This window comes from Cibotium barometz, chromosome 12 (assembly GCF_041138505.1).
Source record: "Cibotium barometz isolate CiBa-2024 chromosome 12, ASM4113850v1, whole genome shotgun sequence".
NCBI classification, from domain to species: domain Eukaryota; kingdom Viridiplantae; phylum Streptophyta; class Polypodiopsida; order Cyatheales; family Cibotiaceae; genus Cibotium; species Cibotium barometz.
The window spans coordinates 258918-284822 of record NC_141057.1 but is presented as its reverse complement, the minus strand read 5'-3'; the positions used below and the strand labels follow the sequence as shown (position 1 = coordinate 284822).

Genomic DNA, 25905 nt, shown 5'->3' with positions numbered 1-25905 from the left:
AAGTGTAGAGAGAGAGAAGCCGTATAAACTGCTATATACACGAAGATCCGATACAATGGGAAGTGGGGGACCAAGAATGGTATTTATACCACCCTCTAGTGTTGGTCAGCCAGCCTAAAAACAGCCGACAGCAGACTGTATGTCCACGACCAGCAAAATAGCTAGCCGGCTGGCAAAAACTAGTCGGCCAAAAGAAATCAATAGTCGGCCAGTACAGTAGAAGTCAGCCAGCACACAACTGCCCCACGACCAGAAAAAAATAGGGAAAACATGGAAAAATGGGGAAAAATGAGAAAGGCTCTTGGGCGGGCACACCCACAACAAAGGCCCTCCCTGGACAGACAAGAGATGATTGCTAACACCCCCTCTCAGCTCCTGGATGTGGAACCAACCCCAGTGAGCTGGAGTGTTGTCGGAGCATAGCCTGAGGTAGAGACTTCGTGAAGAGGTCTGCCGAATTGTCCTCCGTCAAACAATAAACAAGCAAGATGTCACCAGCCAAAATCTTTTTCATGAACAAAGTGATATTGTATCTCTATGTGCTTGGTACGAGCATGGAAGATCGGGTTCCGAGCAATAGCTATACAACTCTTGTTATCGCACTGGATGACCGTGGGTTCCTTCTGTGGAAAAACAATCTTGCCAAGCAATCTCCGCAACCACGCAACCTCGCAAGCAGCACCACAAGCAGGCCGGTACTCTACCTCTGTAGACGACAAGGCAATAGTTGGTTGCCTCTTGTTGCCCCATGAAATAGCTCCTGAGCCAAGGGTAAATCCGTAGCCTGATGTAGATCTCCTCGTGTCTGGATCTCCTTCCCAATCTAAGACACTCCAACCTTGGAGTTTGACTCTATCCGTCGTTCCCTCTCTAGTGTCTTAGAAGAGTCCAAGATCCTTCGTACCCGACAGATACCCCGCAAGATCCACAATCCTGGGTCCCAACGGGTCTTTAAAGGCGTTTGCATGAATGAGCTCAATAGCCCCACCAGGAAGCTCAAGTCCAATCTGGTGTTCAGCAATCAAATCAATGAACCAAACCGCTTTCGATACAAGGAAACTCAAGTCCAATCTGGTGTTCAGCAATCAAATCAATGAACCAAACCGCTTTCGATACAAGGAGGCATCAACCTGCTCACAAGGATCATCAAGTGTAACTTTGGTATGCCAAGTCTTGGGAACTTGCTGAAGACCATACAAGGCCTTCCGAAGCTTGTAAACCACTCCCTTTGAACTCAGAACCTCAAAGCTTGAAGGCTGCTCAACAAATGCCTCCTCCCACGAGTCACCATTTCCCACTTGCATGGCTTTCCCACAAGTCCCCTGGGAAAGAGCTTCCTCAACTGGATTAGGCTCTGTGTCCCGAATGATACGAGACATCAAAGCATAGTTCACCTGTAAAGGTTCCTCTGACTGACGAACGCAAGAATTGGAATGTCCGTGCCTATTGCTGCCAACACCTAGCAAGCCATCCACCATCTGGTTCCATAAAGCCTGCCGCCGTAGCGTATCCACATTCAAGTGGTCATGACGAAACTGCCACAAATCACGTAACTAAGAACTTGTAAGAGAGAGTGCTGAGAGTTTGCAGATCCCATTCTCCACTCCGCCTTCCCATACAATCTGGGTTGTTACTTTGTCCTGAAGAGCAACAAAATGCTCATCAAACTCCACCCGGAAGCCAATCTTGCAAACCTCATGTAACTCGCAGTGGCGGTGCCCGGGGGACTAGGGCCTTTGACACACTTGTTGATACCATCAATGCATATTAAAACATTTAAACATGGCCACAGCCTTAACACATATCCATCATCACTTTGCATAAAATATAAAGCTGGACAAAACATCCACAAATGCTGAAAATGGATCTTGCACATGTGACACCACATAGAGGCCGGAATGGGCCGACCCCTCCCTTGGAGTATTTTATTACCCAAGGAGAATAATATCATGTACAAGCTTTGAGGGCCTTACTCTCCCCACGGGAGATGCCGGATTATCCATATACAAATGCCATAACACAGCCCAACACAAGGCAACTGAGCCGGAACATAGGCTGTAGAAATGCCGAGCCAACAATATAATCCATATACCTCCGTGTGGGTACTGATTCTTCCCCAAAAACCACGGTTCTTCATGCAATAGAGCTGGTACAGCAAGTACAACTCTCCATTCAGCCGGTACAGCAGGTACAATGGCTGGTACAGTCGGTACAGTGGCTGGTACAGCAAGTACAGCAAGTACAAATGCTAGTACAGCAGGTATAGTGGCTGGTATAGCAAGTATAGTGGCTGGTACAGCCGGTACGGTGGCTGGTACAGCAGGTACAGCAAGTACGGTGGCTGGTACAGCCGGTACGGTGGCTGGTACAGCAGGTACAGCAAGTACAAATGCTGGTACAACACATACAATGGCTAGAAATCATAATAAATGATTGAATACCCTTGCCTTCAGTATTTCTTCGCGATGGAAGCCTCCAAAACAGTCCCCAACAGTCGGTATTCTTCATGGGCAGCCTTCAAGAGAGAGAGAAAGAGAGTAGCCATCATTAGGGAAGCCTTCAACGGTGGTAGAGGCTAGTGTGCAGCAAGAGAGCCTCTATTAATGAAGAGAGAGGGCTCCAATTTATAGATTTGGGCCTCCCATGAGCTAAAATGGCAAGAGAAGGCTACAATGACAAGTGGAGAGCCACACAATAGCTGAAGTGACAAGTGTGAGCCCACTTGTCTCACTTTGATCCATTTTCTAACAAGTGTCAGGCCACTTGTCTCACTTTGATTCACTTTCTTGCCACATGTCCCAATCTAAGAGATGGATTCTCCCATAATCTTTAGCTCTAAAAATATAACAACTAGTAGACATTCTGTCATAGGCACTTTGCCAACTCTTGGTATCTGCTCAATTCCAGATGTAATGACGCGAACAGAATTTCCATCGGAGTCAGGCCTTAATGAAGAGAGAGGGCTCCAATTTATAGATTTGGGCCTCCCATGAGCTAAAATGGCAAGAGAAGGTTACAATGACAAGTGGAGAGCCACACAATAGCTGAAGTGACAAGTGTGAGCCCACTTGTCTCACTTTGATCCATTTTCTAACAAGTGTCAGGCCACTTGTCTCACTTTGATCCACTTTCTTGCCACATGTCCCAATCTAAGAGATGGATTCTCCCATAATCTTTAGCTCTAAAAATATAACAACTAGTAGACATTCTGTCATAGGCACTTTGCCAACTCTTGGTATCTGCTCAATTCCAGATGTAATGACGCGAACAGAATTTCCATCGGAGTCAGGCCAAAAATAGCAACTCTCCTAAATTTTAGGAGTGTGGTCCTTTGTATTCTAGGATAATCCCCCATTCCCAAAGCTTGTACTTTTCAAATATTTAAACATCCTGGAGTCCACCAGACTCCTTTCAGACTGGGAAATGTCCAGGTTGGTGACATCCTCCCCAACTTCTTAAAAGTTGTCCGCAACTTTAAGCTTCAAGCCATATATTCAAGATATAATCATGTCCCATCGATTGGGCGAGACGAGACAGTCTCAAAAAATTCAATATAACTGAAGAATCCATGTCCCAAAGAAATGGGCGAGACTAAATAAGTCTCCATAATACCAATATCAAAATCATGTCCCAAGATAAATGGGTGAGACAAAACAGTCCCATAAGTCCAGATAGCATAATCCATGTCCCAAGTAAATGGGCGAGACAAATCAGTCCCATAAGTCCAGATATCATAATCCATGTCCCAAGTAAATGGGCGGAACAAAATAAGTCTCCTGCCAACAAGACATCGGTCCACATGACCCTTGGCATAGACATAAGTCCCGTCATGTCCACTTTACCACTTGCACTCCGTGTTGGTACTCTGACCACACACCTTGGATGAGAGGTGGGCTTACAAGAGACACAATAAGAAAAAACAGCCGATCCCTCCCTTGAGGAAATTGTATTACTATTGGAGAAATTCAATACATAGCTTCACGGGCATCCATTGCCAAATCCTCCATGCCAATGCATATGAAATTCAGTGCCCATATTTAGAAAACAATGGTATGTTGATGTAGATTACCAAGGAGCTGCCTTGACGCCCGGCCCGACTTCAGTGCCCATATTCTCTACCATTGGCTCTATGTTCTACCAAGCAAGGTAGCAACATCTTGAAGAGCACTTAGGTCAAGAGAAATACTATACAGGGCGGCTAAACAAGGAGTCCTGAAAACAATCACTCGCAGGCATAGATAACCTGGTGTTTTATACGCATTTCTGCTACACACGGTACAGCAGGTACAATGGCTGGTACAGTCGGTACAGTGGCTGGTACAGCAAGTACAGCAAGTACAAATGCTAGTACAGCAGGTATAGTGGCTGGTACAGCAAGTATAGTGGCTGGTACAGCCGGTACGGTGGTTGGTACAGCAGGTACAGCAAGTACGGTGGCTGGTACAACACACATACAATGGCTAGAAATCATAATAAATGATTGAATACCCTTGCCTTCAGTATTTCTTCGCGATGGAAGCCTCCAAAACAGTCCCCAAGAGTCGGTATTCTTCATGGGCAGCCTTCAAGAGAGAGAGAAAGAGAGTAGCCATCATTAGGGAAGCCTTCAACGGTGGTAGAGGCTAGTGTGCAGCAAGAGAGCCTCTATTAATGAAGAGAGAGGGCTCCAATTTATAGATTTGGGCCTCCCATGAGCTAAAATGGCAAGAGAAGGCTACAATGACAAGTGGAGAGCCACACAATAGCTGAAGTGACAAGTGTGAGCCCACTTGTCTCACTTTGATCCATTTTCTAACAAGTGTCAGGCCACTTGTCTCACTTTGATCCACTTTCTTGCCACATGTCCCAATCTAAGAGATGGATTCTCCCATAATCTTTAGCTCTAAAAATATAACAAGTAGTAGACATTATGTCATAGGCACTTTGCCAACTCTTGGTATCTGCTCAATTCCAGATGTAATGACGCGAACAGAATTTCCATCGGAGTCAGGCTAAAAATAGCAACTCTCCTAAATTTTAGGAGTGTGGTCCTTTGTATTCTAGGATAATCCCCCATTCCCAAAGCTTGTACTTTTCAAATATTTAAACATCCTGGAGTCCACCAGACTCCTTTCAGACTGGGAAATGTCCAGGCTGGTGACACCTCATGCACTGACAATAGATGAAAACCAATTGTTGAGACGTAAAGAACACGAGAGAAATGCTTTCCCCTTTGCCATCGGGAATGATCTCCATCCTGCTCTCAGTGTGAATTGGTATAGTGGAATTGTCGCCAATGAAAATGCGGCCTGATTGTCGTTTAAGATCCTGTAGTAACTCTCGAGAAGGAGTCATGTGCTTGGAAGCACCACTATTGAGAATCCACTCCCGAGTATCCTTGGCGGTGAAACCAACTGCCTCCTTACTCGAAGAAGATGAAGCATTTGTGTCCATAATCTCCAAGTGCACAAAAGCTGGAGTCTTCACGGTTACTGCTAGGAATCTGGACCCTTCTCGGTGCTCCGCTTAGGACATTTCTTCCAATAGTGGCCTTTCTTGCCACAATTGTTACATGTCCTCTCTGCCTTCAAGGCGTTACGATCCAAGTTGGGCTCTTGCTTAGAAGACTTCTCTTGTGAAGACTTCCCTTTGCCCTTATTGCGGCCTTTCGACTGCTGGCCAGTCACAGCCTCAAAATCTCCGCGGTGTGGAGGGTTCGTAAAATGCTCTTTCTGGTCCAAGACCATAGGCACAAGCTCCTTCCATGTGATGGTGCTGAGCCTCTCATTGGTGATCAAAGAGGCGTAAAAAGCTGAATATTGAGAGGTCAGATGAGACAGCAAGGTGATGGCCATGTCCTCTGAAGATATCTCCTTCCTAGACTGAAGAACCTCCTATTGAAGAGCCTGCAACTTGTTGATGTGCTCCCGCATCGTCGAAGACTTTGTAGGATTCATCACCCACATCTGCACTTCCAAGGAAATTCGCTTCATGGGTGATTACCCTATTATACAGAGAAGCTAAATGTTGCCAAATCCCTCTGGCCAGCGTCATATGTTTGATATGATTAATCACCTGTGGTGTGCAATTAAGGAAGATGAATAGAACGCACACGGGCATTGACACGATCTACACAACTGTGCTTGAGCCTCCCGTTCTTTCCGAGTAGAGGGTAAAAGCTCCTTGTCCTCCAACTTTGGCCATGGAACACCAACCACAATGAAATAACAATCTGCATATCCGCTCAGCTCTGGGAACCCGTGCCGCTCTCCCAGCCTCTATCTCTAGCTGATGTGATGAGACTCGTAGCTGTCCAATAGCAATGCGAGAGCTGTGGGGCATGTATACATCCATGTACCGCGGTCGCTGTATAAACCCATCCCCTGAGATGCTCATAAAGTGGTCTCTGTAATATAGCATCTTCGGTGGTAGTGGGCTCTCTGGTGCTATCCATGTCTCTTGTATGTAGCGCTGCCATATGTCCTGTCTCATCACTCTGTTCCTCTCATTGAGAGAGAGGTAACCCCGTGGAGCAGACTAATCATACGTAAAAGGTGGCAACCGCTCAATGTCTATCCCATGATGTGAGAACCACTGTAGCATCTGTGCATACCAAGATCGAGTGTGTCCAGCCTCGGCCAGCTGTTTGGATGCCTCAAAAGCTCGGCGGGATAATCTCTCCGTGGGCATCTCCCTCATCCTGTATATAAAGGAGATTGTCTGGAACAATGCCTCCACTGCCATAGGTGGTGCAGCAACGGGACGGATGGTTTGCTGTGTATCATCCTCGAGAGCATCAAGATGTGTGGTCTCTCCAGCTGTACCCATGTGGAGGCTGCAAGCCCTGGTGCCCAAACCGTTGCTGCATACATCAAGGCTAGTGTCACTAATGTATCAAAGAGCCACCCCTTCGTGCGGGGTTTCTGAAAATGTGCCGGATGACACTGACGCTCAAGGCCAGCAAGAGCTGCATACCCCCGGGTCACTCTGTCTCGGACTGCCTGAGCCATGGAGAAGCGTCCAGCTGAGCTAGTAAATGTGATGCCAAGGTTAACATAAGAGCTCACCACCTCGACCCGCCCTCCTGCTAATGTGAGTAGTGTGGCTCCTGACTGCGGGTGAGGTGTGGAAGATCATAACCTTGGTTTTCCCAAGGTTCACTATGAGACCCTGCTGTGCGCAGAAGTCATCAAGAGCCACAAGGTGTCTTTGAAGCCCAACCTGCGTGTCAGATACCAAGACGATGTCATCAGCATAAAGCATAACATGGACAGTAATACCTGATAGCTCAACCCCAGAGCCTCCTCCCTGTGTGATGTAATCGACCACCTTATCAATATAGAGCCCAAAGAGCGTGGGGGAGAGCGGGCACCCCTGCTTCACACCAATGGTGCTAGCAACTGTGTCGGACAAGCCTCCTGGGCATCGGACTCTCCCAAAGACCTGCTCATGTAGCCTGTATATACCCCACATCATGTCTGAAGGTATGCCTAGTGTTTGTAGTTGCCGAAAGAGGCGCTCTTTGGGCACAGTATCAAATGCCTTGCGGAAATCTACAAAGCAACAATAGAGCTGTTGCCTTCGTGCCTTGGCCTGATCAATCAAGCACCTCAATGTAAAAATGTGGTCGATGGTCGAGAAGGCTAGTCGGAAGCCTGCTTGGCCTGCTGCTCTCAATCCCCCAACCTCTGCATGAGTGCTCAGCTCTGCCTTCAAAATTGCCTCGTATAGTTTGGCCAAGATATGGCCAATCATGATGGTCCTGTAGTTCCCGGGGTCTAGTACATCTCCCGCTTTATGGATCGGCACAATAGTGTGCATCGTCCACTCAGCCGGAAACCCCTCTGAGACAGAGCTATGTTGAAGAGATGAGCAAGAAATGGTGCCAATGTATCAATAGCATAGATGAGATGCTCTCCCTGTAATCCTGTATGATCTGTCGCCCGTCCATGTTGGAGTCGGCATATGGCCCTCCTAACCATAGGTGGGGTGAAGAAGGTGGAGACTGTGGAGCATGGCTCTGTGGGCTGTGGTATAGGGGGCTGTGCAGGCACATCATAGAGTCTCTCTGCATATGTCTGCCAGGTTTGAGGATTGGTAATAGGTGTGAGAGGATGGGGCTCTCTGAGTCTCCTCCAAGCAGCAGCAGCATCTCTGCTCATGAGCATGTGATGTGTCCCAGACTCCAGTACTGAGCCTCCTCATAAGCTCGCCGCTTACGGTGGGTGAGTATGCATCCTCCTGCCTGCCTGTCTCTGGGTGATCTCCCCGCGAGTCCTCTGCACTCGGAGGCTGCGGAAAAGGTTTCTGCACTCATCATCATACCATCGGTTCTGGGGCATGCTCCCATATGTAGGTGGCTGTCCTGTCTGTATGTGGTATGGGAAACTCCTCGCGGCTGCGGAGTGCAGTACATGTGAGAGCTGGGAGGTGAGCATAGCCATGGGTGCCGATGGGTCTAAGGCAAATAGCTGATCATGAACATGATAGTCGTACACATCGGCTAGGTCCTGAGTGAAGTGGAAAATAGTGCATGGTGACTGTATGATGGGTGGGTGGGTCTCCAGTAAGCTCCTGAAAGTGAGGGATAGGTATGTATGATCCTCCCCAATGGGGCATGGTGGTACGGTGAAGTGAGACACCATATCTACTGCCTCCCGGGATCCCATCACATAGTCCACTGTATTGCTGCCGCCCCCCACTGAAAAGCAAGTCAACCCACCTGAATCTGGCCACTCAGTCATCCCGTTATAAATAACGAGATGGTGTCGGGCCCCAAGCTCCAGCAAATGTTGCCCATATCCAGTGCTGTCAGCTCCTCCGTCAGCGGAGATCCGAGTGGTCCCTGTATCCTCTGTAGCTAGCGGCTCTAGTATCAAGGGATCCTCAAAGTCATAGATCTCGCACTGTCTGCTCTGAGTCCGTGCATTGAAGTCCCCCATCAAGAAGACTTCTCCCAGTGTCGAATAGTGTAAGATCTCCTCAGATAAGACAGAGTATGGAGACTCACTAGCCTCTCCTCCACCCGGCTCCTCGGTGGTGGCAAACCGCGACCCCTTCGGAGGAAAGTAGCAAAGGGCGATATAAATCCATTTGGTCTCCGAGAGGCGTAAGCTAATCCACATGTATCTCGCCTCCGAGTCTCGTGCTATGACTCGAACATGCTCATGTAACCCATGTCTGAAAAGCGCTGCAACACCTCCTGAACCTCGGGAGGTGGCCTATCTCATCCCCTGTCGGTGAGCTGACTCCCACTGATAACCCTCAACCCGTGGTAAGCCCCTCTCCGGGCTCTCATGTGTCTCTGTCATCAAGATGATATCCCGGCCCTCCATCACCTCCTCAAGTCTCCCTGGATGTGTCCATAGGACTCCATTATAGTTCCAGACTGCTATGTGTATCTCTTTGTCTTTATGTTGTTTCCTCCGTGTCTCATAGGCCAGATGGCGCTATTCGACCCTCTTCCCATCAATGTAGATGTGACCATCCCTATAATGTGCCTTCTTCCCTTCTTTGCGTGCCGCCTTGATCTTCGGCATGCATAATCTTCTGTGCTCCAGCTGCATTCATGTGAGGTCATCATCGAAGTAGATGGGGTCCCCTGGCAAGCTCCTCAAGATAGCCCGTCTTCTCATAAAGCTCATCCTACTCTCCTCGTCCGGGAACTGTAGCACTAAGGCCTTGCCTTTGGTGGAGTCCTTTGGGGTTGTCCTCCATACTCTAGTGAATGGGAGCGGCTCATCCTCCTTTAGTCCCAGCTTGGTACATAGGTTCCGCCTGTCAATCTCGAGTGTGGAGGAGTATCCCTGTGACTCGGATGTTGAGGCGCCGGATCCGTCGCATCTTCTCTTCATCAAGAGTAGACTGCATCATGTGTACATCTTCTTGTACCCCCTTCTTAATGTTCTTCTTCATCACTTGTACATCTTCTTGCACCTCCTTTTTGATGTTCTTCTTCATCACTTCTACCCATCCTTCGTGGGCCGCCTCCATTTTCCCCTCGATTGTGTGGGTGAGGGTTTTCGTGATCTCTTCTTTGATTGCCTCTTTGTCCACCTCAAGAGTCTCTCGTGGACGATCGCGTAAGGATGCCACTTCGCCCTTCAAAAGGTTGATTTCCTCTTGCATGGCGAGCTTTTCCTTCTGCCACTCCTCTTGCATGGTAAGCTTCTCTTCCTTCCATATTTCCTCTTCGGCCTCCAGCTTCCCCATGCGCGTCAATAAGTCCTTCTTGATGGCGGTGATGGTGCTGTCCAATGTCTTCTTCTGGTCCTTGATAAGATCCCTAAGGATATGATCAAGCTGGCTGATTTTGTCATCTACAGACCCTCCCATTGTAGAGGGAGGGAATGTTTGAAAGGAGCAGGTAAATATGTGGGAGAGAGAGAAGAAATGGATGAAATAGGGTGGGGGGTTCAAGCTCCCATTAGGGCCCAGGGATGGTGATTGGGGTTCACAGGCAGGGAAAGGGGGAGGATGAAGGAAGGGGGAGAGGGAAAGAAGGAGAGAGAGAGAGAGATGGAGGGGACAAAAGGCGGGGTGCAGGCAGGCAAGAGGGCGCACAGGCGGGGAGGAGGGGAGGGAGAGATGTGCAGGAGAGAGAAACGGGGGGGAGGGCAGAAAGAAAGAAAGAAAGAAAGATTTTATTAACGTCTTCCAAAAGACTGAACTCGGCCTATGAGACAAATCGGTGTACCTGTATGGGGTATCCTCTGTCATCCCAACAAAATGAAAAAGTACTGAACTAAAAAGCTGAATCTGGGTGTGCAATAAGTACAATGAGTGGGGGAGGAGATGGAGCTCTACTACTAGGAGAATGCAAAGCTATATGCATGGAGTATACAATCATGATATGCAACCTAGCTAGCTCCATCCTGTACCATACTGCGGGTATAAAATGGTATACATCAATGAAGGGGGTGTCCACAGCTCCCTGAAGAACATGCCTGGGTGTGCTCTGAAGCGAGCCAATCGCTCCGCACCCTCTCTGTGAAACTGAGCTCTGATCTCTGTCATCTCTCTCTCTGGTATAGGCGTGGTGTCCGAAAGCCAGGTGTCCTCTGTTTCCTGCGGGCTCTGAGTGTCTCTGCTCTCTGGAGAGTAATTCCCTGCCGTGTAGGGGCTGGGAGTGGGATGGGTCTCTGAAAAAATGTAGTAATCTGTGTCTGTCGTCCCCCCTGTGGAGCTGTCTCAGCCTGTAATGATGTCTCTCTGTGGCGCTGTATGTCTAGTGAAACCGGCCTCTAGTAGAAACCAAAGTGCGGTAGACTAGCAGTCACCCTTCCACTTGTAGTCCAAATATAAAAACAAATTTAATTGGAGCTAGAGTGCCCCAAATCTGAAATGAGAACGACACGTGTTGGCCCCAAAGCTTGGCGCCCCTTTCGGTATTTCTTTATTCAAATTCAAAGTGATGTAAAGCTTAGTACAACAAAACCAGCCAGGAGAATACACCTGTATGCCAATCTGGCAGCCCACAAGACCTCTTAGCACAGAGGATTCACACACAGATCTGTGTCCCACAAAAGCAACACTCTGTGTTTCCCTCTGATCAGCCAAGACCATTCAGCAGGGCAGCCTTGAGCACACATCTGGCATATCCCAAGTACATGGTTCCACAATTCAGCACAAACATACATCCACTGTCCAATCTCTGTTTCCACCCTTTCAATCTGCCATACCCCTCCTCTCACAAGGGGCCAGATAACACAACTCTGCAGCAGACATAAGCCAATGGAAAGAAAGAAAGATGGACAAGTTCAGAGCTTACCAAATCAGCACGTGGTTCTACACTCGTGAGGCCAATCGTACCAGTTTGTTCTTGCAAGAAACTGTCTGTACTTTCCTCCCTGCAACCACTTGCGTGACGCACCAACTAAGCTCTGATAAAGTACTGCCTGCAACTGTAGATTCAACGCCTGATATTGTTCAAGACTGAATAGTATTGTTTCTGCCTGTACCTGTCCGTACAGGTCAGCAGTACTTGACTGTACTGGTCCGTACAGGGCTGTATGGACTGCACCTGCAGTCGGCTGAATCTGCCCGCCTTATGTCTGGACTCCAATCGCCTGCGCCGCCTGAACCAGGTGTACCTGCTGTTGTACAGCAGCGCCTGCAACCACGACTGTACAAGCTGTCCGTACACCTGTACCTGCAGTACAGCCGTCACCAGAACCTGCAGCACGGACGGTACCTGCTCTGAGTCTCTGTCAGCGCCGCCTGTACCTGCAGCAACCGTACCTGCAGTCGTACAGCAGCCACGTGGACTGTACCTGCTCTCAGTCTCTGTCAGTGCCGCCTGTACCTGCAGCAACCGTACCTGCAGTCGTATAGCAGCCACGTGGACTGTACCTGCAGCTGTACGGCCTGTCCTGTTCTGTACGGAAAATCCTGTACGCAGCCCAACACACAGCAGCCAGACGACTATCTTTCTCCTCAACGCATGAAGCTTGCACGACTCTCCAAAAAGCAAGAGAGAGAGAGAGAGAGAGAGAGAGAGAGAGAGAGAGAGAGAGAGAGAGAGAAACGTGTAACTCCAAAAGTGGAGTTCTCTCTCTCCAAAAATATCCTAGGGCCCAACTTTAATGTTTATTAAAGTTTCCTAGGACCACTTAGGCCTAGGGGCCACCCATGAATAAAACATTAAATTTCATTAATGTTCTGGTCCCCCTTCACACCTACAGCTGTCCACACATCATTCTCTTTGTCCGGGCACCCCAAATGTGAATCATTTAATATTTTTGCTCAGCAACCACCATGCCCACACTTGTGCTGTTCCATTTTCACAGGGTCATGACATACCCCCCTCTTGAAAAATGGCAAGCGTTCTTGATTGCAATCTGGTGATAGAGCAAAATATCCAAAGTGAAATATACAATATGGCAAGATCAGCGTCCCAATCTCTCTAAGCCATGCACATCTATCAACATTCACTGCAAACCAATGGCGTAGTAGTAGTCCAAGTTGTATACCACTGTGAACCATACACAACCACAACATCCAATGTGACTAGTACACATATATCATAGAAGTCCCATAAACAGATGTACTGTCAGCCATCAGTACCTTCGGGTGAGACAAAAACTGCACCAAGCGACCTCTAGATGTCATCTGAGCCTGTCTGTATCAAGGGAGTGGAGGTGCTACCCCCCTCTTGAGCATCAGGCGATGCTCCAGACCCATGCTCTGCTGAACCTGAATGAGCCAAAACAAGAGTCGGCTCCAACTCAAAGGCATCGAGATAAAGCTGCAAAACCTGAGGTGAATCTGTTAAGTCACCTTCCTCCATCCACTTCGCATCCATCGGTGAATAGTTCTTGAACTTCACAAGATAGCGACGGGAAACTTAACCGCGTACCTTTCTTTCCTTATGTGCCAGTATTTGCTCTGGAATAAGAACCTCATCAAGTTCCTCAACTTCCGGCTGAGCCTCATCTGATACATCCTCAGGCACATCCCCATGGAAAGGTCTAAGGAGACTCACGTGAAAAGCATTGTGAATCCTCTAGTGATCTGGTAGCTTCAAACGATAGGCCACCTCACCAATCTTTTCCAATACCTGAAAAGGCCCATAATAGTGCATGCTCAACTTAGGGAATAAGCGCTCTTTACCCTTCATCTTCTTGAGCCTAGCCTTTTCAAATCGCAAAAGAACCCAATCACCCAATGCAAACTCTAAAGCACGTCTGTGACGGTCTGCTGCTTTCTTTTGCTTTTGTTGAGTTTTTTGGAGTGCCAACTTAACTCTCCGATAAGCTTCATCCATATTCTCCACATATTGATCAGCCTCAAAAATCTTATCCTTTGTATGCAAAATAGGTGGTACCTTCTTCCCTCCTTCCACAATCTCAAAAGGCGCCTTGCCCGTCGAGGTATGGACAGTGTTGTTATATGCAAACTCCACCAAAGGAAGATACTTTTCCCATTGTTGCTTGTGCTCTGACACATAACATTTAAGAAGATCTAACACTGTAGAGTTAGCCTCTTCCGATTGACCATCTGTTTGTGGATGAAATGAAGATGAAAACTTGAGAGTTGTACCCATGTTGTTGTCAAACAACCCTCTCCAGAACAAACTCGTCATCCGTGGATCATGGTCACTAATGATAGACGTAGGCAAGCCATGATACTTGAAGATGTTCGCCATGAACAACTTCACCATATGATCAACTTTGATCGTCTTACGCACGGGAATGAAATGAGTCTGCTTACTGAACTTGCATATGATAGTCTAAATGCCATCATTGCCCGTTTGTGTCCGTGGAAGATCAAATATAAAATCCATGGCAATGCTCTCCCATGGTCTATCGGGAATAGGTAAAGGCTGTAATAACCCTGGTGTCTTTTGACGGTCAAACTTTACCTTCTGACATACGATGCATTGCCTAACAAAGGCATCAACATCTCTTCTCAAGGTTGGCCAATAAAAGAAAGTCTCCACTGCTTTTACCGTGGCGTCAATACCTCTATGACCTGCATACAGTGGAGCATGACTTTCAATCATAACCTTGAGGCGCAATTGCCTGGTAACACAGTCTACCATGCATCAACAAAAACCCATCTCTGAGAGTATAGTGCTCATGCCGCTGAGCCTCAAATATCTGATCATACAACCTTTCAAAATCCTCATCATGGGCATACTGCTCTTTCATTTCATCAAGCTCATGATGATAAGCAAGTGAAACTGCTGATACCTGTGGCTTGCGTGACAAAGCATCTGCCACAACATTCTTTTTGCCTTCCACATGCACAATCTGGAAGTGAAACATAGACAAAAAGTTTGCCCATCGCATATGCTTCTCTGAAAGCTTAGTTTACGTGAGGAAATAACGCAAGGTCTGATGATCCGTCTCCACAGTGAAATCAGCCCCAAGCAAATAGTGTTTCCATGTAGAAAGAGCATGAATTACAGCCAACATCTCTTTCTCATAAACCTGTAAATGCTTTTCGGCATCTTGCAATATTCTACTCTCAAAGGCTATCACATGTCCTTCCTGCATGAGAACTGCCCCAATGCTACTTCCACATGCATCACACTGGACAACAAAAGCCTTTCAGAGGTCCGGTAATACCAATACTGGATCTGAAGTAAGCTTTTCTTTAAGCTTTTTGAATGCTGTAATTTCCTGATCAGCCCATCTAAATGGAGTTGCCTTCTTTGTCAAGGCATGAAGGGGTGAAGCAATTTCAGCAAAATACCGTATGTACCGCTTGTAATAGGAACACAATCCCAAAAAGCTGCTACATCATGCACGGTCCTCAAATCTGGCCAATTAAGAATTGCTTCCACCTTCGATGGATCCATACACGGACTCCATGCTTAGACACAATATGCCCCAAGAAATGTATCTCTTGCAAGAAAAACTCACTCTTCTTGCCATTAATGACCAGCCTATGGTTCCGGAGTTCTGCAACAAACACAATGGCCAAATGCCTTCTATGCTCCTCCTCAGTTTGTGAATGCACAATCATATCATCAAAGAATGTGCCCACAAACGCTCGATGAGGCCGGAAAATCCTGTCCATCATTCTGTTAAATGTGGCAGGTGCATTTGTCAAACCAAAGGGCATAACCAAGAACTCATACAACCCAAACGTGGTTCGAAATGCTGTCTTATGCACATCCTCGGGTTTAATACGTATCTGATGATACCCGCTTTTCAAGTCAATCCGACTAAAGACTGTGGAGCCCTGTAAGCGGTCCAAAATGTCATCGATTCTCGGAATGGGGAATCGATTCTTGATGGTATTCTTGTTCAGCGCCCTGTAGTCAATACACATGCGCCAAGAACCATCCTTCTTTTGCACTAAGAGTACAGGTGAGCAAAAGGGTGATGAGCTAGGCTGTATCAACCCTTTATTCAACAGCTCTTGTACCTGACTCATAATTTCTTCTTGTTGGGCTGCACTAACACGGTACGGCGGTCTATTTGGTGGAGTACTACCAGGAATTAGATCAATGGCATGATCTTCTGGCCTTTCCAGAGGATTCCCCTGGCAATCACTCGGAAAAACAATCTTGGAACCCACATAAGAAATCAGTCCTGTTCTTATCTAACATAGACAAATTAGACTTAGACTCATCATCTTTTGCATCCTTTACATAAATCAAGTACGCGGAAAGATGCTTTTTCATTATTGATGAAATTGTCGAAGCTGATACAATAGGAACAGATTCCCCTTTAAGTTCTACATCCAAAACATGTTCTTTCTCTCTATGAGTCAAAGTGATCTTCCTATTGTATGTATCCACCACTGCATGTACTCTGTGGCACCATGGCATACCCAACAAAACATCACATCCATCAAGTGTGATGAAAAACTCTTCGCTGTCCACATAATCCTGCAAATGAAGCTTGAGCTTCCCAATAATAGGAGTGACGGGTTCTGCATACCCTGGACAAGCCATGTTAGCCTCATATAACGGCCCCATCTCCTCTGCACGGATCCCCAATCGGCCAGCCAAATCCGGTGAAATAAAGTTGGCTCTAGCACCTCTGTCAAAGAATATCAAGGCATTTTGATCTCTACTTTGCCCCATGCCCTGCACAACTCAGTCTCTTCACCACTTGCCTGTTCCCCAACAAGATCAGGAACTAACCCTGCAGAAGGTTTTGGTTTCTTTGACTTGGGCTCCCCTTTATTGTTAGAGTCCTTTTGGGACTTTCTCTTGGGACAATTAAAAGACATATGTCCCTCTTCTGTACAGTAAAAACATTTCCGAGCATCCCTCAAAGCCTGTCTCTCCTCAGGAGTTCTCTTGGGCATTGGCAACTTCTTATACCGCGTCTCTGTAGACCCTTTTGCATCACGCGAAGCATGCCCTGACTTTTCAGATTTCTTGCTCGAGTTCTTACTGCCTTTAAATCCAGATGAGACTCCAGTGAGTAACGCATTAGCTGTCATAGCATTCTCTATCATCCGTGACATGTTTGTTACTCAAGTCTTGATGCAATAGGCACGCACTTCCTTGGGCAGCCCACAACAATACTTCTCTACCTGCTCAGACAAAGGCACTGCACGATAGGAAGTAACTGGGAGTAAAGCTTCCCAAAACTTCTTGTTATAATCTTCAAGATTGTCACACTTTGATGTATCCAACTTGTGCCATGCTGTCATTACATCCACCTCAAAAGTAGATGTGAGCCATACGGAAGAGAACACCTGCTTAAATTATACCCAAGTAGATGGTGCTATGCCCTGCAAAAGAAGAGTAGACCACCAGTGCAATGCATTGCCTTTGAGAAAAGTCGCAACTTTTCTCACCTTAGAGGACTCCGTGTAATTACCACCAGAAAAAGCAGCATCAAACTGTTGTAAAAAGGTAAGTGCTTTTAACTTATCTTTGGCCCCACTGAATGTATCAAATTTCACAGCAGCTCCCCCTTCCTTATAATCCTTCGCCTTCCCCATAGGCGTTAGATTATCGTAAGGAAGTGGCTTCACAAGATTGCTACCCCCAGCATCCATGCCCATCATAGGGTCAACATTACCAATTCCCACACCTGGCAAGCCATACATTCCAGCCATGTTGCCAAACATACCATTATGCATACCGGGTTGCATGCCCCCATACATATTTGCTTGCATTCCAGGTTGCATGCCCCCAAACATGTTTCCTTTGTTAGAAGTCATCTCCTGTCTATTTGTATACACCAGGGCCTCTGTTGTGGGTGTGCCCGCCCGTATATCATTTTTCCACACTCCCTGTATTTTTTCCCTATTTTTTCCATTTTTTCCTTGTGGTTGGAGGGCTGCCAGGTGATGCCAGGAGCACCCTATTGCTGGATCTACATCAGTCGTGGGCTTCAGGGTTGCTGGCTGACTTGTTTTGATCAGGCGTGGGCATCAGGATTGCTGGCCGACTGCATTTTATGCAATCGTGGGATTTTCTCCAGTCGTGGGCACTATCTGCTGTTGGCCGACTGCCCTCATGGAGTTGTATATATTGCCTCTCAGCCCCCACCACTTCCTCATTCAGTTTTTCGGGATCTTGTGTATAGAGAAGAGTTTACACACCTATCTCTCTGTGTTTCTTGTGCTGATTATTTTCTGCAGTCTACTTGCTCTTGTCTACCCAAGTTTGGTTATCATTTCCGCTGCATATTCTAACATGGTATCAGAGCCCTAGGCTCTAGGAGATCTTGGGCGTTTTTCTGAGCAAGAGGGGGAGCAACAGGTTGCTGATCGGTGGACTGTTTCGGGCTGAATGGGAAGAGAAGGTGCAAGAGGAAGGCGGGCAAAGGGGCTGGACAGCCACTTGCATATTTTCTGATTTTCTGATTTTTCCCACCCACCCACCCTTTCAGGTTACTCTCCGAGATGGCAGATTTACTAGAGATGGCTGAGAAGCACGTGAAGATTCCGACTCTCCCACGTTCCCAGTGGATCGTCAGTTGGACGGGTCCAATTACGGCATCTGGAAGGTCATGATGGAGTCAGTTCTGGAGTCATATGACCTTGCTGATTTTATTATCATAGGGGTGCCACGGCCGGAAGCTGAAGAAGGGGAGTTATTATCGACGAGGAAGGACCAAGAGGCACAGGCACACATGTGGGACCGTGTCAACGCCAGGGTCCGGTCGTTTATATTCCTCAATTGCACACCACAGGTGATCAACCATGTGAAGCACATGACGCTGGCGAGAGGCATATGGGAGCACTTGGCTTCTTTGTACAACAGGGTGTCACCCATGAAGCGGATATCCTTGGAAGTGCAGATGCGGGTTATGAACCCTGCGAAGTCTTCGACGATGCGGGAACACATTAACAAGCTGCAGGCCCTTCAGCAGGAAGTCCTTCAAGCTGGGAAAGAGATATCATCCGAAGATATGGCCATCACGTTACTTTCCCACTTGCCTGGTCAGTATTCTGCTTTCTATTCCTCGTTGATCACGAGTGGCAGGCTCAGCACCATTACTTGGGAGGAGCTTGTGCCAATGGTCTTGGACCAGGAGGAACGTTTCACGAACCCTCCTCATGGCGGAGGTTCGGAGGCCTTAACTGGCCAACGGTCGAAAGGTCGTAATACCAACAAGGGCAAAGGGAAGGCTTCACTGGAGAAGTCTTATGAGAAGAAGCCTGATCCAGAACGAGAGAAGCTGAAGGCCGAAAGATCGTGTAATGATTGTGGCGAGAAAGGCCACTACTGGAGGAAGTGCCCTAAGCGGACAGGGAAGAGTGCTGATTCCTCAGCCTCAGCTGCGAAGACTCCGGCATTTGTGCACTTGGAGATGGTGGACTCCGATGCTTCATCATCTTCGAGCGAGGAGGCAGTTGGCTTCACCGCAAAGGATACCCGGGAATGGATTCTCGACAGTGGTGCTTCCAAGCACATGACTCCATCCCGTGACTTCTTCCTGGATCTGAAACGGCAGTCAGGTCGTATCTTTATTGGCGATAACTCCACTATTCCGATTCATAGTGAGGGCCGGATGGAGATTATTCCCGACGGCAAGGGGGGCAAGCATGCTTCCTGTGTTCTTTATGTCCCTGCTCTGGGTGTTCGTCTTCTGTCAGTGCATGAGGTATGCAAGACTGGCTTTCGGGTGGAATTTGAGGAGCATTCAGTTGCTCTAAGGGACCGTGAGACAGGCAAAGTTGTTTGGGAAGGCGGTGTGGAGAATGGCATCTACAAGCTCTCTGCACTCTCCTCATTGACAGGCTGTCAGGTCGGAGATTTGTGGCACTTTCGTTTTGGCCACTTAAATGTGGATGCTTTGCGGCGCGCCTTCCGAGACCAGATGATGGTTGGCTTGCCAGATGTTGGTAATAGGCAAGGATGCTGCAGTTCTTGCATACGTGGTAAGCAGCACAGGGAATCCTTTCCGAAGCAAGCTTCCAGGCGGGCTTCAAAACCTTTGGAGTTGATTCACACTTACTTGTGTGGACCACAGCAGATACCATCCTTGGGAGGATCTCTCTACTTCATACTGCTTGTTGATGATTGTACCAGATTCACGTGGGTCTACTTTCTTTCCCAGAAGGACCAGGCTTTTGCTCGGTTCAAGGATTGGCACGTGATGGTGGAGAAAGAGCCTGGATTCCAGGTCAAGACTCTCAGGGCTGACAAAGGAGGTGAATTCTCCTCGACTGTATTTTTCCGGTTTGGTGCAGATCATGGCATCAAGAGGGAATTGGCCAATACCGGATCGCCTTCGGAGAATGGAGTTGTTGAACGTAAGAACAGGACTGTGGTGGAGATGGCGAGGACCATGCTGGAGCATCGTGATCTTCCTCGTCCACTTTGGGGTGAGGCTGTGGCAACAGCTGTCCATACCATTAACCGCTCTCCGACGACTTCTGTACCCCATATGACTCCATTTGAGGCATATTTTGGCAGGAAACCCGATGTCTCGCACTTCCGTGTCTTTGGGAGTGACGCGTATGTACATATTCCGAAGAAGCAGAGGGGGAAGCTTGACTCCAAGTCCCGCAAGCTGGTATTTGTGGGGTATAACTCTCTTTCCAAGGGATACAGGTTGTATGATCCAGAGAGGAACGAGATTGTTGTCAGCCGGGATGTGGTCTTTGACGAGCATGTTCTAGCATCCACTGTCGAGGAGCCGCCACTTCTTGGAGATCCAGAGGAGTCTGATGATGATTCCCAGTCTACCACTCCAGTTGATCCACCTCAGTCATCACAGGAGGTTGAGCCCGCAGCTGGAGTTGAGCCCCCGCGACCACAGGAGGCTCCACGATTTGCTCGAGTACCTAGGTGGTTGTTAGACACCCTTCGGGTGTCAGGTGTCACGGAGCTACCCTCCGAGTGGACCACAGAGGGGACGGCCCTCGAAGATCACATCGAGTCCGAGATAAAAGCAACACGGCGGAGCTTCTTCAGGTGAACTATGCTCTGATGTCTCGTATCATGCGGGATAAAGAGCCCACTTCCGTAAAGGAAGCCCTTTCACAGGATACTTGGAGGGAAGCCATGCAGGTGGAACTTGACGCCATCGAGAAGAACAACACTTGGGAGTTGGTACCGAGGCCGTCGAAGCGGTCAGTCATTGGTGTCAAATGGGTCTTTAAGACCAAGTACGCGTCTGATGGGTCGGTGGACAAACACAAAGCCAGGCTCGTGGTTGAAGGTTATGCTCAGCGGCCAGGCATCGACTACGAGGATACCTTTGCACCGACAGCGCGGATGACCACGATTCGGACCGTTCTTGCCCTTGCTTCTTCTCAGAGGTGGCCCGTGTACCAGATGGATGTAAAATTTGCGTTCCTTAATGGTGACCTGCAGGAGGAGGTGTACGTTGAGCAGCCTCCAGGCTTTATTGTTCCAGGATTGGAAGGGATGGTTTACAGGTTACGTAAGGCCTTGTATGGTCTTAAGCAGGCTCCGCGGGCTTGGAATCAAAAGATTGATTCCTTCTTCATTCGGATTGGATTCCAGAGATCGGTTGCAGATCCGAACCTGTATCTCTTTCGGGAACGCGGCATGGTCACACTTATCATCCTTTATGTGGATGATCTCATTCTCACCGGCGGTCATGTGGAGCACATTGGAGTGACGAAGGCTGCCTTGTCAAAGGAGTTTGAGATGACCGACTTAGGCATACTCCACTTCTTCTTGGGATTGGAGATCTAGCAGACCCAGAGGGGGTTTTTCGTCTCTCAGCAGCGGTATGTTCATGAGTTGCTTGAGACCTTTGGGATGGAGAACTGCAAGCCTATTACTTCGCCGATGGACCCGAACACAAAGTTAACCGTTACAGATCCTTGTGAGCTAGTTGATGCCTCGTAGTACCGGAAGTTGGTTGGTTCATTGATCTGGTTGCTGAACACCAGATTGGACTTGAGCTTCTCCGTGGGGCTGTTGAGCTCTTTTATGCAGACACCATTGAAGACTCATTGGGACGCAAGATTGCGGATCTTGCGGTATCTTCAGAGTACGAAGGATCTGGGACTCTTTTACACAGGAGGGAATGGAGTCAAGCTCCAAGGTTGGAGTGACTCAGATTGGGGAGGAGATCCAGACACGAGGAGATCTACTTCAGGATACACTTTTACCCTCGGCTCAGGAGCAGTTTCTTGGAGCAGCAAGAAGCAGCCAACTATTGCCCTTTCTTCGACAGAGGCAGAGTATCGGGCTGCTTGTGGTGCTGCTTGTGAGGTTGTATGGCTGCGGAGGCTGCTAGGCGAGATTGGGTTTCCACAGAGGGAGCCCACAGTCATCCAGTGTGATAACCAGAGTTGTATAGCTATTGCTCGGAACCCGGTTTTCCATGCCCGGACCAAGCATATAGAGATACAGTATCACTTTGTATGTGAGAAGATCTTGGCGGGTGACATCTTGCTACTTTATTGTTCGACGGAGGATCCTGTGGGAAGGCACCACTATGACCTTGAGGAAGGTTCTTAGAACACACCTTCTTCTTCTTCTTTTCAGGCTCAGAACGGGATCTCATAAATTCAGCAAACTTCTCACTTTGTGTGAGCTGCATAAACACATCCATTACACCGGCCAAACGATTTTTAAACTGAGCATCATCTTCCTCTTTACTAGGCATATCTTCTGGCTGTGTTACATCCTCATATTGCTCATCATCTGCAGCCTGTTCTCCTGCAAGAATATCCTCAGATTCGTTTCTCTCAGGAGAGGTCTCTTGCTCTTCCTCTTCATGATAAAAATATTCGTCTTCTGTATCAAACATGTTGCTGAATTTTTCAGCAACAGTGATACTCATGAAGTGACCTCTGTAGTATAGCATCTTCGGTGGAAGAGGCTGTGTAGGCGATATCCATGTCTCTCGTGTATAGAGCTGCCATAGGTCCTGTCTCAATACTCTATTCCTCTCACTATGTGAGAGACGGATATGTGGTGTATCCTTGTCATACTGGAATGGTGGTAGACGATCCATGTCTAGGCCATGCTGTGAGAACCAATGTGTGACCTGTGCATACCATGATCCTCTGTCTCCTGCCTTAGCCAGCTGTCTAGATGCCTCAAAAGCTCTGTATGACAATCTGTCCTGTGGCATCTCTCTGAATCAGTCTAGCAGGCATATAGTCTGAAATATGGCCTCTACCATCATAGGAGGCGCAACAAACTCAGCTCAGATAATGTCATGAGGTACTGACGGTTTGTTGCGTATCATGCGTGCCATCATGAGGGCCTGTGGTCTCTCTATCTGTCCACCAATGGGTAGCAAGGCCTGGCGCCCATACCGCTGCTCCATACATCAATGCAGGTGTGACTAATGTGTCAAATAGCCACCCCTTTGTCCGAGGCTCCTGAAAATGCGCCTGGTGGCACTGTCTCTCTAGCATAGCCAATGCTGCATATCACCGTGTCAATCTAGCTCTGGTTGCTGAACCCATGGTGAAGCGTGTGGCTGCTGCAGAGAAGGTAACCCCTAGGTACACGTATGATGTCACCACCTCCACCTGGCGTCCTGCGAGAGTGAATGTCAGCTGACTCCTGCCCTGTCTCGATGTGTGAAAAACCATAACCTTGGTTTTTCCAAGGTTCACAGTAAGACCCCTCTGTGTGCAGAAATCATCGAGTGCATGTAGATGCTGCTGTAGACCACCTGGAGACTCAGACACTAATATAATATCATCAGCATAAAGCATAATATGTACTGAGGTACCTTCTAAATCAACTCCATCTCTGCCTCCCCGTGTAATGAAGTCAGCCACCTCATCAATGTATAACCCAAATAGCATGGGGGAAAGTGGGCATCCTTGCTTCACACCAATGGTGCTAGCAATAGTCTCGGACATACCTCCTGGACATCTGACTCGCCCAAAAACCTGCTCATATAATGCATAGATGCCCCATGTCATATCTGCTGGTATGCCAAGAGACTGCAGGCGCTGAAAAAGCCTCTCTCGTGGTACTGTGTCAAATGCCTTGTGGAAATCCACAAAGCAGCAATAGAGCTTTATCTTCCTCACTCTGGCCTGATCAATCATACATCTCAAAGTGAATACATGGTCAGTGGTAGAGAAAGCTCTCCTGAAGCCTGCCTGCCGTGATGAGCGTAAACTTGCTCGCTCAGCATATAAGCTAAGCTCTTGCTCCAACACTGCACCATAGAGTTTGGCCAGCATGTGGCCAACCATTACCGTCCTGTAGTTGCTCGGATTGAGCATATCCCCTGTTTTGTGAATCGGCACAATGGTGTGCATCGTCCACTCCGCAGGCAAACCCTCTGCTAGTGCCCTGTTAAACAGGTGTGCAAGAAAAGGAGCCAAAGAATCTACTGCATATATGGGATGCTCACCCTGCAGGCCCATATGGTCGGCGGCCCGTCCATGCTGTAGGCGGTGGATAGCTTCCTGTACCATCGAGTGGGTAAAGAAGCTAGCTGTGGTAGGTCGAGGCTCCTGTGGCTGAGGTATAGGTGGCTGCTGTGGGACGTGGTATAGGCCCTCTGCATATGTGTGCCATGTCTGTGGGTCTGCAATAGGTGTCGGTGTCCGGGGCTCTCTGAAGTGCCGCCATGAGACAGGGCTATCTCTACTCATGAAGAAATGAAAGATCTCTAGCTCCTGTATCTCTGCGAAGGCCCGCCTTTTGCGGCGAGTAAGTCTCCTCATCTCTCTCCTCGACTCCTGCTTTGTGATGGCTCCCAAGGCTCTCTGTATGCGGAGCCGTGAGTATAGGGCTCTGCACTTGTCATCATACCATTTGTTATGGGGCATAGTCCCAGATCTTGCAGGCTCTCCTGAGTGGACACGATGTGGGAAGCTCTGTAATGCAGCCGTGTGTAGGAGTGATGCCAGTTGGGCTGTAATAGTATCCATAGGTGCGAGGGGATCCATGAGGAGCCCATCCTCTACTCTGCCAGTGTATATGTCTGCCATGTCATGTGTGAAGTAGATGGTAGTGTGTGGCGTCCGTATGTGGGGGGCTGGTGATACTCGTGATCCGGCTAGTGAAAATGCCAAGTATGTATGATCTGCCCCAATAGGACGCGGTGGAATGGAGAATGAGGTGACAAGCTGTGATGCCTCCAAAGACCCCATAATGTAGTCTACCACCGTGCCTCCGGTCCGTGTATGACCCCCATGCGGGAAGCATGTCAACCCTCCTGATCCCGGCCACTGTAGCATCCCGTTATAAATAACGAGACGATGCCTGGCTCCCAACTCTAGTAAGTGGTTCCCATAATGTCCTCTATCTGGTCTAGTGTCCTCTGATGCCCAACTAGGTGCTATCTCCTCTGGATCCACAGGGTGGAGGATCTCCATGTCATCATAGTCATACACCTCACACTGTTTGCAAGGAGAGAGAGAGAGAGAGGGAGAGAGACGGGAGGGAGAGAGAGAGAGATGGAGGGGACAAAAGGCGGGGTGCAGGCAGGCAAGAGGGCGCACAGGCAGGAAGGAGGGGAGGGAGAGATGTGCAGGAAGGAGGGGAGGGAGAGATGTGCAGGAGAGAGAAACGGGGGGGAGGGCAGAAAGAAAGAAAGAAAGAAAGATTTTATTAACGTCTTCCAAAAGACCGAACTCGGCCTATGAGACAAATCGGTGTACCTGTATGGGGTATCCTCTGTCATCCCAACAAAATGAAAAAGTACTGAACTAAAAAGCTGAATCTGGGTGTGCAATAAGTACAATGAGTGGGGGAGGAGATAGAGAGAGCGAAGGGCAGGCAACGTGAGGTGGGGGGGCGCAGGCAGGCAGCAGGAGGAAGGGGCGAAGGGCAGGCAACGGGAGGGAGAGCGAAGGGGGGCGCGGGAGGGCAGCGGGAGGGGGGGGCACAGTGAGGGGGGGCGCAGGCGGGCAGCGGGAGGGGTGGGCAGCGGGCAGCGGGAGGGGGGGGGCGCAGTGAGGGGGGGGGGCGCAGGTAGGTAGCGGGAGAGAGAGCGAAGGGGGGCGCAGGCAGGCAGCGGGAGGGAGGGGCACAGGCAGGCAGCAAAGGCAGGCAGCGGGAGGGCAGAAAGAAAGAAAGAAAGAAAGTTATATTAACGT

The 25905-nt window shown here is 48.5% G+C and overlaps 1 protein-coding gene across 2 annotated transcripts in view; it reads left to right on the top strand.

Moving 5' to 3' along the window:
* The window catches only part of LOC147632912 (uncharacterized), a 38952-nt gene that overhangs the window by 920 nt on the left and 12127 nt on the right, over positions 1 to 25905 (top strand). The window lies entirely within an intron of this gene.